The sequence below is a fragment of the Ahaetulla prasina genome, chromosome 2, assembly GCF_028640845.1.
Source record: "Ahaetulla prasina isolate Xishuangbanna chromosome 2, ASM2864084v1, whole genome shotgun sequence".
Lineage (NCBI taxonomy): Eukaryota > Metazoa > Chordata > Lepidosauria > Squamata > Colubridae > Ahaetulla > Ahaetulla prasina.
Genome location: NC_080540.1, coordinates 188962581 through 188976461, shown reverse-complemented (window position 1 = coordinate 188976461; position 13881 = coordinate 188962581).

Here is a 13881-nt window from a genome sequence, read left to right as displayed (position 1 = left end):
AAAACATCCGTTGTACAGAACCCTCAACCAACCAATGTTCAACCATCCAACCTCCAAACACCCGTCTTACAGAATCACCAACCATCCACTGTGCAACCAACCTTTGTTCAACCAACCAATTTTCAACCAACCTTTGTTCAACCAACCGATATTCAACCAACCAACCTCCAACCACCTGTGCAAAATCTCCAACCATCCATTGTTCTACCAAATATTGAACAACCATCCAACCTCCAACCACCCGTCGTACATAACCCTCAACCAACTATCATTCAAAACTAGGTACGCACGCCCCTTACTTCTTCTACACCAAACACTGCAGATCTTAAATGCAAATTGATAAATGCAAGAAGCATTGTAAATAAATTGCCTGAATTTATCCTCTTGTTAAACATTGGTACATTTGATACTATATTTGTTTGCGAAACATGGCTGAACTCATCACTCCCTGACTCCATTATTTCAAACAAAGAGGATCATGTTTTTCAGTCAGATCGCGAAACCCGCAGAGGAGGTGGAGTGGCTATCTTTTACAAAAAGTCACTGAATCTAAAAAATATTCAAGTTACACATAAACTTTCTCTTCCTGAGACTATTGTATGCGACCTGTCCCTTAACATCACACTTCGATTCTTACTATGGTACAGAGCCCCTGACTATGACATCGCTCATGCAAAAAGTTAATCACACTGCTACTGCTAACATGGGCTACCTCTTGCCCATATCCTCTCATCTTCCTGGGTGAGCTTAATCTACCTTCTATTAACTGGATAACAAATGAATGTACAACTGAACCGATCCATACTACCCTATACAATGCTGTTACAAACCTTGGTCTAGAACAACTAGTAACTAACAATATAAGACTCAACAATTGTCTTGACCTCATCTTCTGCAACAACACAAACTCAATAAAGACTACAAATAAAAGAACCCTTTTCCAACAGCGACCACAGCATGATAGACTTTTGTCTCAATATACGCCCTTACATAAATCGTCATAATAATGGTATTCCAAACTAGAACTTCAAAAAAGCCAACTATGACCTTATAAACTACGACCTCTCATTTCTTGACTGGCAAAATCTGTTCTCAACCTGTATCACTGCAGAAGACCACTATAAAGTTTTCCTACTTGAAGCCAATAGAGTCATTAATCTTTACATACTACAAACCACCACCAAAACCAGAAAAAACAAATTACCCATATCAATAAAAAAGCTTCAATCCAAAAAAAAATCCCTCTGGAGAAGAAACAAAAAGGGCTATGTAGCAAATTTCAAAAACTGCTACAGACATATATGCAATCAAATAAAAACTGAATGCACCAATTACCACACCAAGCAAGAAGGCACAAATTCCAATCGTGCTTTTTATAATTTTATGAACAACAAACTTAAAGACTCAAGATCCATCCCACCACTAAAAGATTCTAACAACAAAAAATATAATGATGAAACAGTTAAAGCAAACCTATTCAACACATTCTTTAGGTGAATTAGGTGCATATATACCAATCAAGAGTGTCTTTTTTCCTTCTAACACAAGTTCAATAGTGATATATCTCCCTTGGATATCTGCTTCAATTAATTTTTTTTAATTTGCATTTATATCCCGCCCTTCTCCGAAGACTCAGGGCGGCTTACACTATATCAAGCAATAGTCTTCATCCATTTGTATATTATATACAAAGTCAAAGTTATTGTCCCCAAAAATCTGGGTCCTCATTTTACCTACCTTATAAAGGATGGAAGGCTGAGTCAGCCTTGGGCCTGGTGGGACTTGAACCTGCAGTAATTGCAAGCAGCTGCTGTTAATAACAGACTGTCTTAGCAGTCTGAGCCACCAGAGGCCCTGGTATATCTTTTCTCAAATATACCACTATACCATTTTTCTTATCCAAAGCTGAAGCAACAAAGTGTTTACCTAATTTTGAGTTTATTAGGTATTTTTGATCTGATAGTAATATGTGTCTCTTGTAAACAAATTATATCATTTTTAAATTGTCTCAAATAATGAAATATTTTTCTTCTTTTCTGCGCTGAATTCAAACCATTAACATTCCAAGTCAAGAATTTATTTGCCATCTGTGGCCTCGCAAAGGTTTTGAGCAATCAGCTGAAGATCCTCACTCCCCTTTGTCTTCGGCCTTGCTCCTCCCACTGCTTCTGCTTCTGTAGTGGAATCTTGACTTTTACTTTGAAGTTGATCCTCCTTTTCTTTACGCTTAGTAGCCGCCCTTGTCATCCTTTGTTCTTGTGGCTGTTCTTGGGATAATAACATCAAAGGGGCCACGTCAGCTTCCATACTCATTTGCCTCTTTTGTGGGCTTTTATCTGTTGCTTTGGGATCAACTTTCAGCACACTAAAAAGGAAATCTTTCACTTTCAATACAGTTTCAATACGATATCTCCTTCCCTGAAAAAACACTGTGAGACCAGCTGGAACCTCCCATCTAAATTGAATCTGACGATTCTTGAGCTCTTGTGTAAAAAATATAAACTCTTTTCTGTCTTTTAACATCTTAAGGGGAATCTCTTTCAGAACCATCACCTCTTGTTCTGCTATTTGCAACTTTTTCTGATACGTGGCTTGCAGAATTTGATTTCCCATTGTTCTTGTCAAGAAATAAACCACAATGTCTCTTGGCAATTTTTTTTGTCTAGCAATCCATGAGTTAACCCTATATACTTTGTCAATTTGAAAAGCAACCTCTTGTGGATCAAGTCCTAACCTTTCAGTCAAAGCCTCTGAAAAAATTTTTTTAAGGTCCTCATCTTTTTCCTCCTGCAAACCTCTGATTCTCAAAGCCCCTTCCATCGCCCTGTATTGTAACACCACCACCTGATCTTCATTTTTGTCGACTTTTATTTGCAATTGTTCTGTTTTATTTTCCAAATACTGATTAGATTGATTAATTTCTTCCACTTTCTCTTCCAAAACCTCCAAATTTTTTTCCAAACCTTGAAAAGCCATCAAAATATCTTCTCTTATTTTTTTTATTATTTTCTTTCATTTCCTCTCTAGTCATTTCAATATGATTCATAACTTCTTTAAACCTTTCTTCAAATATTTTTGTCTGTTCTTTAAACATATCTTCCATACCCACTTCAGATCCCCTTCTTATTGTAGGTTTAGGTGGTTTAGAAGCCATTTCAAATTCCAAATTAAAGTTCAGTTATAAAGTCAGAATCAAGGATGTAAAATAAAAAAAAACTTTTTCTATCTTCTATCTTCCTTTCAGTATAGGAGAGCTACCACTTTAACAGTTCACAAATACACTCTCCACTTGATTACACAAACAATTTCCAACTTTCACTTTCTCTCAGATGCCATTTTCAGCAATCTTAATTGAAACAATAGAAAATTTATTTTCTTAAAGGATAGAAGTCAGGTTCATTACTTGCAATCCCAATGATCGATCATTTGTGTTTGTTCTGTCTGCATCCAGAAATCCAAAGAAAAATCACTTGAGCAGAGGTGGACACTTTCTTCTTTTCCTGCTACTGCAGGAGCATGCTTGATTTGGAGCTCAGCGGAATTATGCAGGACTCGACCCTCTGAGGTTTCACTTTGACAAAGCAAAACCTCTGGGGAGTTCTACTGCTTTTCCGCTGCTCTTTCCCTTCCTTTTCTCCCAGGGAGGGTACTTCAAGGCGGCGAGCACTGATTTTAACTGTTTTCGCCGGCTTTTACGATACCTCAGCATGGAGCGCATTTACAGGCGTCCAGCAAAGAGAGCAGCGCCACCGGAAGTCCCACAGAAGATAATGTTGAAAAAGTTCTTTGCAAACTTAAACCATCCCTATCTATTGGACCTGATGGACTATGTGCATACTTCTTAAAAAAGATTTCCACTAATGTAGCAGAACCCCTAAGCATAATTTTTGAAAAAGCTTTCACGACCAGTTCCCTTCCCAAACTTTGGTCACTTGCCACAGTCATCCCTATCTTCAAAAAAGGAGACCCCAGCCTAGTTGAAAATTACAGATCTATCTCTCTTTTCTGTGTCACCTGCAAAGTAATGGAATCTATCATCAACCAATCCATTACCCTCCATCTAGAAACAAACAACCTACTCTCTAATAAACAATTTGGTTTCAGAAAAAAATTATCATGTAACTTACAACTTCTTCACTGCAGAAACATATGGACTACAAATCTTGATCAGGGCAAAGCAATAGATGCAATCTACATAGACTTCTGTAAAGCTTTCGACTCAGTAGTACATGATAAACTTCTCCTAAAACTAAAATCCTACAGCATCTCAGGACCCCTCCATAATTGGATAACAGCTTTTCTATCAAACAGACAACAAGTGGTCAAAATTGGCAATGCTCTATCAAATCCTGTTCCTGTTAAAAGTGGCGTTCCCCAAGGCAGTGTTCTTGGACCAACACTCTTCATATTATACATTAATGATCTCTTGCTTTCTTCCTCAATATTGTAAAGTCAGATATAAAAAGATTTATTTTATCAGAAATCATTATATTGTCCAAACTATTGACCTCTGATTAAAAACAAAATGATAAATCTTATCCATTCTATGTTGGTAAGAACACACTTAAAGTACAGTATTGCGTCCTGCATCAGGGACATAGAGAACTAACAAAAATAAAAACTGTATAATGCAGATATACTGTATTTTTCAGAGTATAAGGCGCACCTTTTTTCCCACTAAAAGGGGGTGAAAATTTGGGTGCGTCTTATAAACCGAATATAGCCCTGCCCACACACTGGCCCCCACCCTATGGCTTCTACCTCCCAGCAATTTACCTCCTTGCAGGAAGCAGAATCAGCCCATTTCAGCTTCAGCACAGCCTAATTAACACAAGTTGATTGTCTGTTGGATCGGCCTCCTGACTCTCAGCTATTTCAGGCTGCAGGAATTCCCATTGCCTATTGCTGCACGGGCCTCTGCTGCTTGCTGCAAGGAGGTAAATTGCTGGGAGCAGATTTTTTTTCTTGTGCTAATCAAGCTGAAAACGAAAATGAAAGTAAAGCAGGCTGTTTGCTGTAACGAGGCAAAATTGCTGGGAGGCAGAGGCAGATTTCTTTTTCTCGTTTTCCTCACCAAAAACTTTATAGTGTCTTATAGTCCAGAGTGTCTTATACTCCAAAAAATACAGTAGATTACTTTGCATAGATTTCAAAAATTCCTTACTATTTTCCAAATTTTCTAGCTTTCTTATTTAAATCTTTTTTTCATGAATGGTAATTGGTAATATAGCTACAAATATGTCTTAAAAGCACCCAAACATTAAATTCACCAAGCAATGAATAAGTTAGGCTGGGATCAAATGAAACAAAGAAGTAGAAATCTTTTTAATTATATTTAATATTTAAATATTTTTAGGGCGATAGCATGGGGGAAATTTCTTTATTATAACTTTAATATGTCCCTTGTCAGCTTTGGAAGCCATACTAGGCCCTTTGGAACCCTGACATCCCTTTTCTATCCTTATGATCCATCCTTCCTTCCTTCCTTCCTTCCTTCCTTCCTTCCTTCCTTCCTTCCTTCCTTCCGTCGCATTTGTACTTTCTTTTCTTCAAATTCTTTATTTTTAATAATATCCTTTCTTCTTTTTGTATTCATGCTTATGTTTTTACAATTTGTTTTTTAATTTTATCCCGTTAATGTAACATTTTCATTCAAATTCAGGTGCTGGCTGGGGTGGCAGTTGAGACCCCCAGACTTTTAGTCATGGGGGACTTTAACTTGCCATCTTCCGGCTCGTCATCGACGGCAGCTCGGGAGTTCATGGCTTCCATGACGGCCTTGGACCTGACCCAAGTAGTTGATGGCCCTACTCACATTGGGGGTGGCACTCTGGACTTGATTTTCGTCTCTGGTCAGTGGTTGAGAGATCTGGACTTGAAGGAAATAGTCACTGAACCTCTGTCATGGTCAGATCACTCTCTTCTTCGCCTGGACTTTCTGACCGCTATTCACCACCGCAGGGAGACGGAGCCGATACGTTGGTTCCGTCCCAGGCGCCTGATGGACCCGGATGGGTTTCGGACGGAGCTTGGGCCATTTCCTGAGGGTCTGGCTCGCGGCTCGGCTGAGGAACTTGTTGCGGCCTGGGAACGGGCCGCGGCGGGGGCCTTAGACCGAGTCGTGCCTTTGCGGCCTCTGACCCAGCACAGGTCCCAACCGGCTCCTTGGTTCTCTGAGGAGCTGAGAGGGATGAAGCGCCAGAGAAGACGCCTAGAGAGTTCTTGGAGGTCTAGCCGTTCGGAAGCTGATCGGACACTAGTGAAGTCCTATACTAGGACTTACCTAGTGGCATTGAGGGAAGCGAGGCGTAGCTATGCCTCCTCCCTCATTGCATCGGCAGATAACCGCCCGGCCGCCCTGTTTCGGGTGACTCGCTCCCTCCTTCATCAGGGGGAGTGGGACGACCCGTTGCAGGGACGTGCTGAGGAGTTTAACGGTTATCTATACGATAAAATCGTTCAGCTTCGGGATGGTCTGGACCAAAATTGTGGTGACGCGGGTGAGACGGCGGAGGGTGGTCTTGGTGACATTTTATGGGATGAGTTTGACCCTGTGGCTCCCGAGGACATGGACAGGTTGTTGGGTAGGTTGAATGCCACCACGTGTTTACTGGACCCGTGCCCCTCCTGGTTGGTGCTGGCCACTCAGGAGGTGACACGAGGCTGGCTCCAGGCAATTACGAGTGCTTCCTTGGTGGAGGGAGTCTTCCCGGCCGCCTTGAAAGAGGCGGTGGTGAGACCCCTCCTCAAGAAGCCTTCCCTGGACCCGGCTGTTTTAGGTAATTATCGTCCGGTCTCCAACCTTCGCTTTGCGGCGAAGGTTGTAGAGAGTATGGTGGCATATCAGTTTCCCTTACACCTGGATGAAACTGTCTATCTAGACCCGTTCCAGTCCGGCTTCTGGCCCGGTTACAGCACTGAGACGGCTTTGGTCGCGTTGGTGGATGATCTCTGGAGGGCCAGGGATAGGGGATGTTCCTCTGCCCTGGTCCTATTAGACCTCTCAGCGGCTTTCGATACCATCGACCATGGTATCCTGCTGCGCCGGTTGGGGAGATTGGGAGTGGGAGGCACCGTTTATCGGTGGTTCTCCTCCTATGATCGGTCACAGACGGTGTTGACAGGGGGGCAGAGGTCGGCTCCGAGGCGCCTCACTTGTGGGGTGCCGCAGGGGTCGATCCTCTCGCCCCTTTTCTTCAACATCTATATGAAGCCGCTGGGTGAGATCATCAGTGGCTTCGGTGTGAGGTACCAGCTGTACGCTGATGACACCCAGCTGTACTTTTCCACACCGGGCCACCCCAACGAAGCTATCGAAGTGTTGTCCCGGTGCTTGGAGGCCGTACGGGTCTGGATGGGGAGAAACAGGCTCAAGCTCAATCCCTCCAAGACAGAGTGGCTGTGGATGCCGGCATCCCGGTACAGTCAGCTGAGTCCTCAGCTGACTGTTGGGGGCGAGTCATTGGCCCCGATGGAAAGGGTGCGCAACTTGGGCGTTCTCCTGGATGAACGGCTGTCTTTTGAAGATCATTTGACGGCCGTCTCCAGGAGAGCTTTTTACCAGGTTCGCCTGGTGCGCCAGTTGCGCCCCTTCCTAGACCGGGATGCCCTATGCACGGTCACTCACGCCCTCGTGACATCTCACCTGGATTACTGCAATGCTCTCTACATGGGGCTCCCCTTGAAGGGCATCCGGAGGCTACAGTTAGTTCAGAATGCGGCTGCGCGGGTTATAGAGGGAGCCCCGCGTGGCTCCCGTATGACACCTATCCTGCGCAGACTGCACTGGCTACCTGTGGCCTTCCGGGTGCGCTTCAAGGTGTTGGTAACCACCTTTAAAGCGCTCCATGGCATAGGGCCGGGTTATCTACGGGACCGCCTACTGCTACCAAATACCTCTCACCGACCCGTGCGCTCTCACAGAGAGGGACTCCTCAGGGTGCCGTCAGCGAGGCAGTGTCGTCTGGCGACGCCCAGGAGAAGGGCCTTCTCTGTGGGGGCTCCCACCCTCTGGAACGAACTCCCCCCAGGACTCCGTCAACTTCCGGACCTCCGAACCTTCCGTCGCGAGCTCAAGACATATTTATTCATCTGCGCAGGACTGGCTTAGATTTTAAATTTATAGGGGTTTTAAATTGGTTTTAAGATTTGTATTTATAATTTTAACAATTTGGCATTAGAATAAGTTTTTTAATAGCTATTTTAATTGTATATATAATGTTTTTATGTGCCTGTGAACCGCCCTGAGTCCTTCGGGAGATAGGGCGGTATACAAATTTGAATAATAAATAAATAAATAAATAAATAAATAAATAAATTGTCTTTAGTTGCAACCTGGACAGTAAAAGGTCGCAGTTATTCTTATTGTACAGGTATTGATTAAACTGAAGCATTTCAAATTGGAACTTTTTATAATGAACTCATTATTCTAGATAGGAAGGATATTTTATGTAGAAGATGGGTAGGTCATATGTATATTACGGATACTTCAAAATTTACTAGAGGCATTTTAACTTTGACTAATAAGTCTTAAAAACTGTTGTAGAACAAATACTTCTAAAATATTCATGATAAAATGTACTGGTAATTGCATGGCACTAATTAATTAATATGGCATTACTAAGGATTAGCCAGATGTTATATACAGGTGTTTTGAGTATCTTTCTAGTATAGCAAGCAGATCAGATAAATGTCACTAGAGATTTTAATCAAGTTTTGGATGCTTTGTTAGATCATAATTTTGTTCCAGCTGATTTAATTCTTTTAAATCAAAAACTTTACAAGCTTATTTGCAGGACTTTAATTTAATGGATACATAGGAACATCTTAGTTTTTCTCAGCAAGAATATTTTTTTCTCTCATTTTCACATTAGGCTTGCACTTGGTTTGTTTATTTTTTAGTGTCTCAATCATGTTGTAATATTGATAGTGTTTCAATAGCCAATCATAGCAACATTATAAATTGCTAAATCTTCAGTTTTAAAAAAATGAAACAAGACCTTGGATTCTTCATCTCAGCAACATGAATGTAAAATCCTTCAATCTTGAATGGCAGAAAATATGGCAACATCAGTTACACTGTCCCAATGGTTGAGACTTATTTTGCCTCACTGACAAGCTTACGAATAGCACTGAGCATTGAATTTTAATGCAGGAAAGTACAAGGATGGATCTCCTGTCTGCATTTTTCCTACTACACATTATCATGTCCCAGCTGCAAAAACATCAGTTGCTATCCTTTTAACATTTGGTGGGATGGACTTAGGTGACTATAGGCTGGTGCCTGGGGTGATAGGTTTAGCTACCTTTCAAGCTGCCCAAATGACAGATAAATAATCTGGATGTTTCCCACAGTGCTAACCCATTACTCAGGTTATTTCTGAATTTGTGATGAGAAGTGTGTCTGTTTAAACACATGTCCAAAATGTAGCCAGATTTAATGCCACTGTGTTTACTGTGGTATCAGCAGCATTCCTTTCAACAACTAAAGTCCATAATCTGAAGGGCTTTTCCCTCACCACAATGCTCAGGTAGTAATGTCATCCATCCATTATGAAAGTAAATCAGAAATAGAAGAATACATAAGTAAATTACAGGTTATACAATTGTTTATACGTCAAAAATGAGTTTGAGCTTTAAGTACAGGCAGACATGTCTGATTTAATTGGTATTATGGAAACTTGAGAGCATGATTACCCCAAAGTAATTCCACAAACAGGAGAGAAACAACAGAAAAGTAGAATGAGCTACATTTCATGTTAATGGTAGTATACTTAGGAATCTAAAGGAATGAAAGTAATACAATTATAAAGAGCATCTGGATTAAAATTTATAAAAGCATCTATCTAGTCAAGAAGACAAGGGTAGTTAATTTCCAAAAAGTAAACTCTCAGTTTGCGGAAGCATTACTGTCCTTAAGCTTTGTTGTTCTTGATTTGTCTCAAACTCTCTCTTTCATGGTGTAGATATTATATCTTGTTTTTATCAAAGTGTTTGTCAAAATATCTAAACAATATTCTGATTAGCAAGTTTGTTAAATGTGAGCTGGAAGGTATGGTAATTAAGTGGATACACAGCTGGCTTAAAGAATGATGTGTCAAGTAAGATGCCCCAAGTCTTAGGCCTGTAGTACTTCCACTCGGATTTTGATAACGAGCAGCACAGATCTTTTTATCCGTTAAAAACAAACCCTATCACCAGGGATGAAATGCTACCGGATCAGACTGGATCACGTGATCCAGTAGCGGTCACGGCCGGTAGTTCGGCGATCCGGTAGCAATGGAGGAGCAAAGTTCTGCCTACCGCCCGGGTTTTAACCAGGAAGTAATGAGTTTTTTACCTTCTGTGCATGCACAGGTTTTGCACATGCGCAGGTCTGTGTGCATACGGTCTGTGCGCACATGTGACACACACGTTACACACGGCACATGTACTTCCGAGCTGGTAAGGAAGATAAGTAGATTTCACCCCTGCCTATCACCCTTCGCGTATTTAACTGGAGTGGATGGGGGATGATTTTCATGGGGGCAGACGAGGGACTTGGCACTGAAGGCTCCACTCTTGAGATGCCCCCACCTTCCTACCTATTGCCATAGGCATTGAAAGCCTGGCTTTCTCACAGCAAAGCTGATAGAGACGCAACACTTCAGTCCTCCTGGATGCTGCCATCTCGTAAACACGGTTCTGGGCTTCCCAGCAAGCCCCCTGTACCTTTGTTGTCTCAGTCAGAGCCTGATTCCTGAAGTGGCCAAGGGAAGTGTGGAGGTCGGGAATCGGTTGGCAAAGCGGGTGCTCTGCAGGGGGCGTAAGGCAAGGTTCTGCCACCTGAAAACTGTTGCCGCAATCTCTGCCGCCTGGAACTGCCTGAAAATGCGATGTTCTTTTTTTTTTTGTCTCCGCACGCCTCATTTTTGGAATCAGGGAGGAAAAAGAGCATCACGGTTTCGGGCGCTGCGCAGGAGGTGTAAGGCAAGGTGCTGCCACCCGAAAACACTGTTGCTGTGATTTCCACCTTGCTTTACGCCCCCTGCACTGCTGTGCGAAAACACTTTCCTCCCTGATTCCAAAAACGGGGTGTTTGGAGGCAAAAAAAGAGCATCGTGTTTCAGGCGGCGGGCGGTTCCCAATGGTGCTGCTGCCTAAAAACACTTTCCTCCCCATTCCAAAAACAGGGTGAGCAGAGGCAAAAAAAGAGCATCATGTTTTTGGGCGGTTCCAGGCAGCGGAGATCGCAGTCTGTCTCCTTCCTTTCCAGCTTTGTGCACATTATAAAGGCAGAAAGAGATGACATATTGGCTAAGTCTGATGCATCTTTTTATTTTTAATTTTTGGAAGGTGCTTTATAGAGCAGTTGTTCTTTCTCTTGCCTGAATAAAAGCCTTAGAGGAGTATGAAAGGGTTGCATGTGTTGCAATGTAGCCCAAGGATATGTGTTATTATTCTTCGCCTCTTGACCAGCAGGGTCTCAGATCTCTCTTCCTCTCAGGCTTTTGTTTGAACAGATGGGATTGGGGAACAGAAAGAAAGAATAGCAGTCTCTTCTCATTAACTCTCCCAGTACACAAATACAGGGCTTAGCACTGGGGACACAGAAAACAGGCCAGCTTTCACTCCATACCAATTGAGGCCAGATGCACGGGTGCACAAAAGAATGGAACATGATGCAGAAAAACATGGACATTTACCTAAGAGGGTTTCTCTATTTTGATATCAAGTGGTAACCATTAATTTATTTCATTTTAGTCAGTCATCTAGCTCTGAAATCAAAATAAGTTCCATGTATAAGACCATCTAACTGATTATTCCTGGGCTGAATGAGGCGGCCAACCTTGGGCTTGAAGGATTTCTGCATGGGTAATTTGCATATTTAAAGCCAAGAGTTGTACCAGGATAATGTACCCTTATGAATGAACAGTTGGAAGGGACCTTTGAGGTCATCTAGTCCAATCCCCTGCTCACGCAGGAGATCTGTACTAGGGATTTGAACTGCCGACCTTTCTGATTGACAAGCTCAGTGTCTTAGCCACTGAGCCACCTAGGATGGATCATCTAGTCAGCAGGCCATTTGTCTATGTGAGATAATGGATTTCCATATAGATGCTGGAATTCATGAAATAATGGAGGCCTGTTCTAGGGCCTTTGTATCGTCTCATGATTGCATTTGTTTATTGTTTGATCTTTGAGCAACATGTGAATGTGAGAAAGGATTTTTATTTGTTAATTTTGAGAAAATATCTTTTAATATATTCACTCTAGTAAATAGGTTTGAATTATTTTTATCCCATCTGTATTATTTTCATAAATTAACTATAGGTGGAGAACATACCTAATACTCCTACCTCCTCCAAAAACCCTGTGAGGTGGGTTGGGTGAGTGAATGATTGGCCTAAAGCAGTGGTTCTCAACCTTTATAGTGCTGCGACCCCTTTAATACAATTCCCCACGATGTGGTGACCCCTTTAATACAATTCCCCACAATGTGGAGACCCCAACCATAAAATTATTTTCGTTTTGAATTTATCATGCCTGAAGCCGTATTGGCTAGCGATCTGAACTGCTTGCGATTGCCTTGAGGACGGAGGCATTAAAGCGGAGACTCCTCCCCTATTAAGTTTATCGCGCCTGAAGCCATATTAGGCTAGCGATTGGGAGTGATTGCAGCTGGCTTGAGAGGGAGACATCAGAGCAAAGATTTCTCTCTTTTTCAATTCATCACGCCTGAAGCCGAATTTGGCTAGCGATTTGAAAAGCCTGCAGCTGGCTTGTGGAGTCAACCATTGGAGTGCGATTCTTTGACTCGCAAGTATACTTCCCATATTTCCGATTGTCTTAGGCAACCCCTGGCAAATCGTCATTCGACCCCCAACGGGGTCCCGACCCACAGGTTGAGAACCGCTGGCCTAAAGTCACCCAGCCAGCTTTCATAATAATAAAATGTTAACTGAAACTGGAAATCAAGAATAAAACATAATCTCTGAAGCAGGGCTGGACCTATCTATATAGATCTGTTACAACAGAATAAAAATACAATATAAATGCAATACAAAGTAAGTTATCTATAAACATTAAAATAGAATGTAAATAAACCAGCAGGTATTGCAAAGGCAGTAATTATGACTAAAACTACTTAAAACATTTCAGAAAAGAAAAAAAAATCTTTGCTGACAATTTATGTATCAAGAAACTCGGGTGAAGGATGTTCCATAAATTGGATGTCATTACTAAAAGCTTTCTCACCTGATCTCACTATATATTGGAACCTGGAAAATGGCCTCTCACGAAGGCCTCAGTAAAGGCAATTCAGATAACCTGAATTTCAGTTAAATACTTAACAGAATAGTAAAGGTAAGTTAAATAGCAAAAACTGAGCCTGAAACTTTTTCCAATGATTGAGAGGTTTATGCAATGACAGCTTATTTTGCTAAATTGTCCACTATGTCAGTTGGAAGGAGACTGATGTAACCAACTGAAATTCAGGACTAATGTGAGGCTGAAGTGGCTGCAATCCTCTGGACACCCTCTAGGGGCAAAGTTAGAATGATGTGGTATATATGTGGGAAATTAATAGTCTAAATCAGGGATGTCCAAACTTGGCCCCTTGAAGAGTGGTGGACTTCAACTCCCAGAATTCCCCAGCCAGCATGAGCTATAAATATGTGCAAGTTCCTGGTTGGGGAATTCTGGGAGTTGAAGTCCACCACTCTTCAAGGGGCCAAGTTTGGACACCCCTAGTCTAAATGAAAGGAATTAGAGCAGTTTTTCAGCTTTGGCAAATTTCAGATATATAGACTTCAAATTCCAGATTTCCCCAGTCAGCATCCATACAGTTCATACATCTTAAAGGTTGAGAAACCCTAAATTAGAATATGCATGATGGGATTA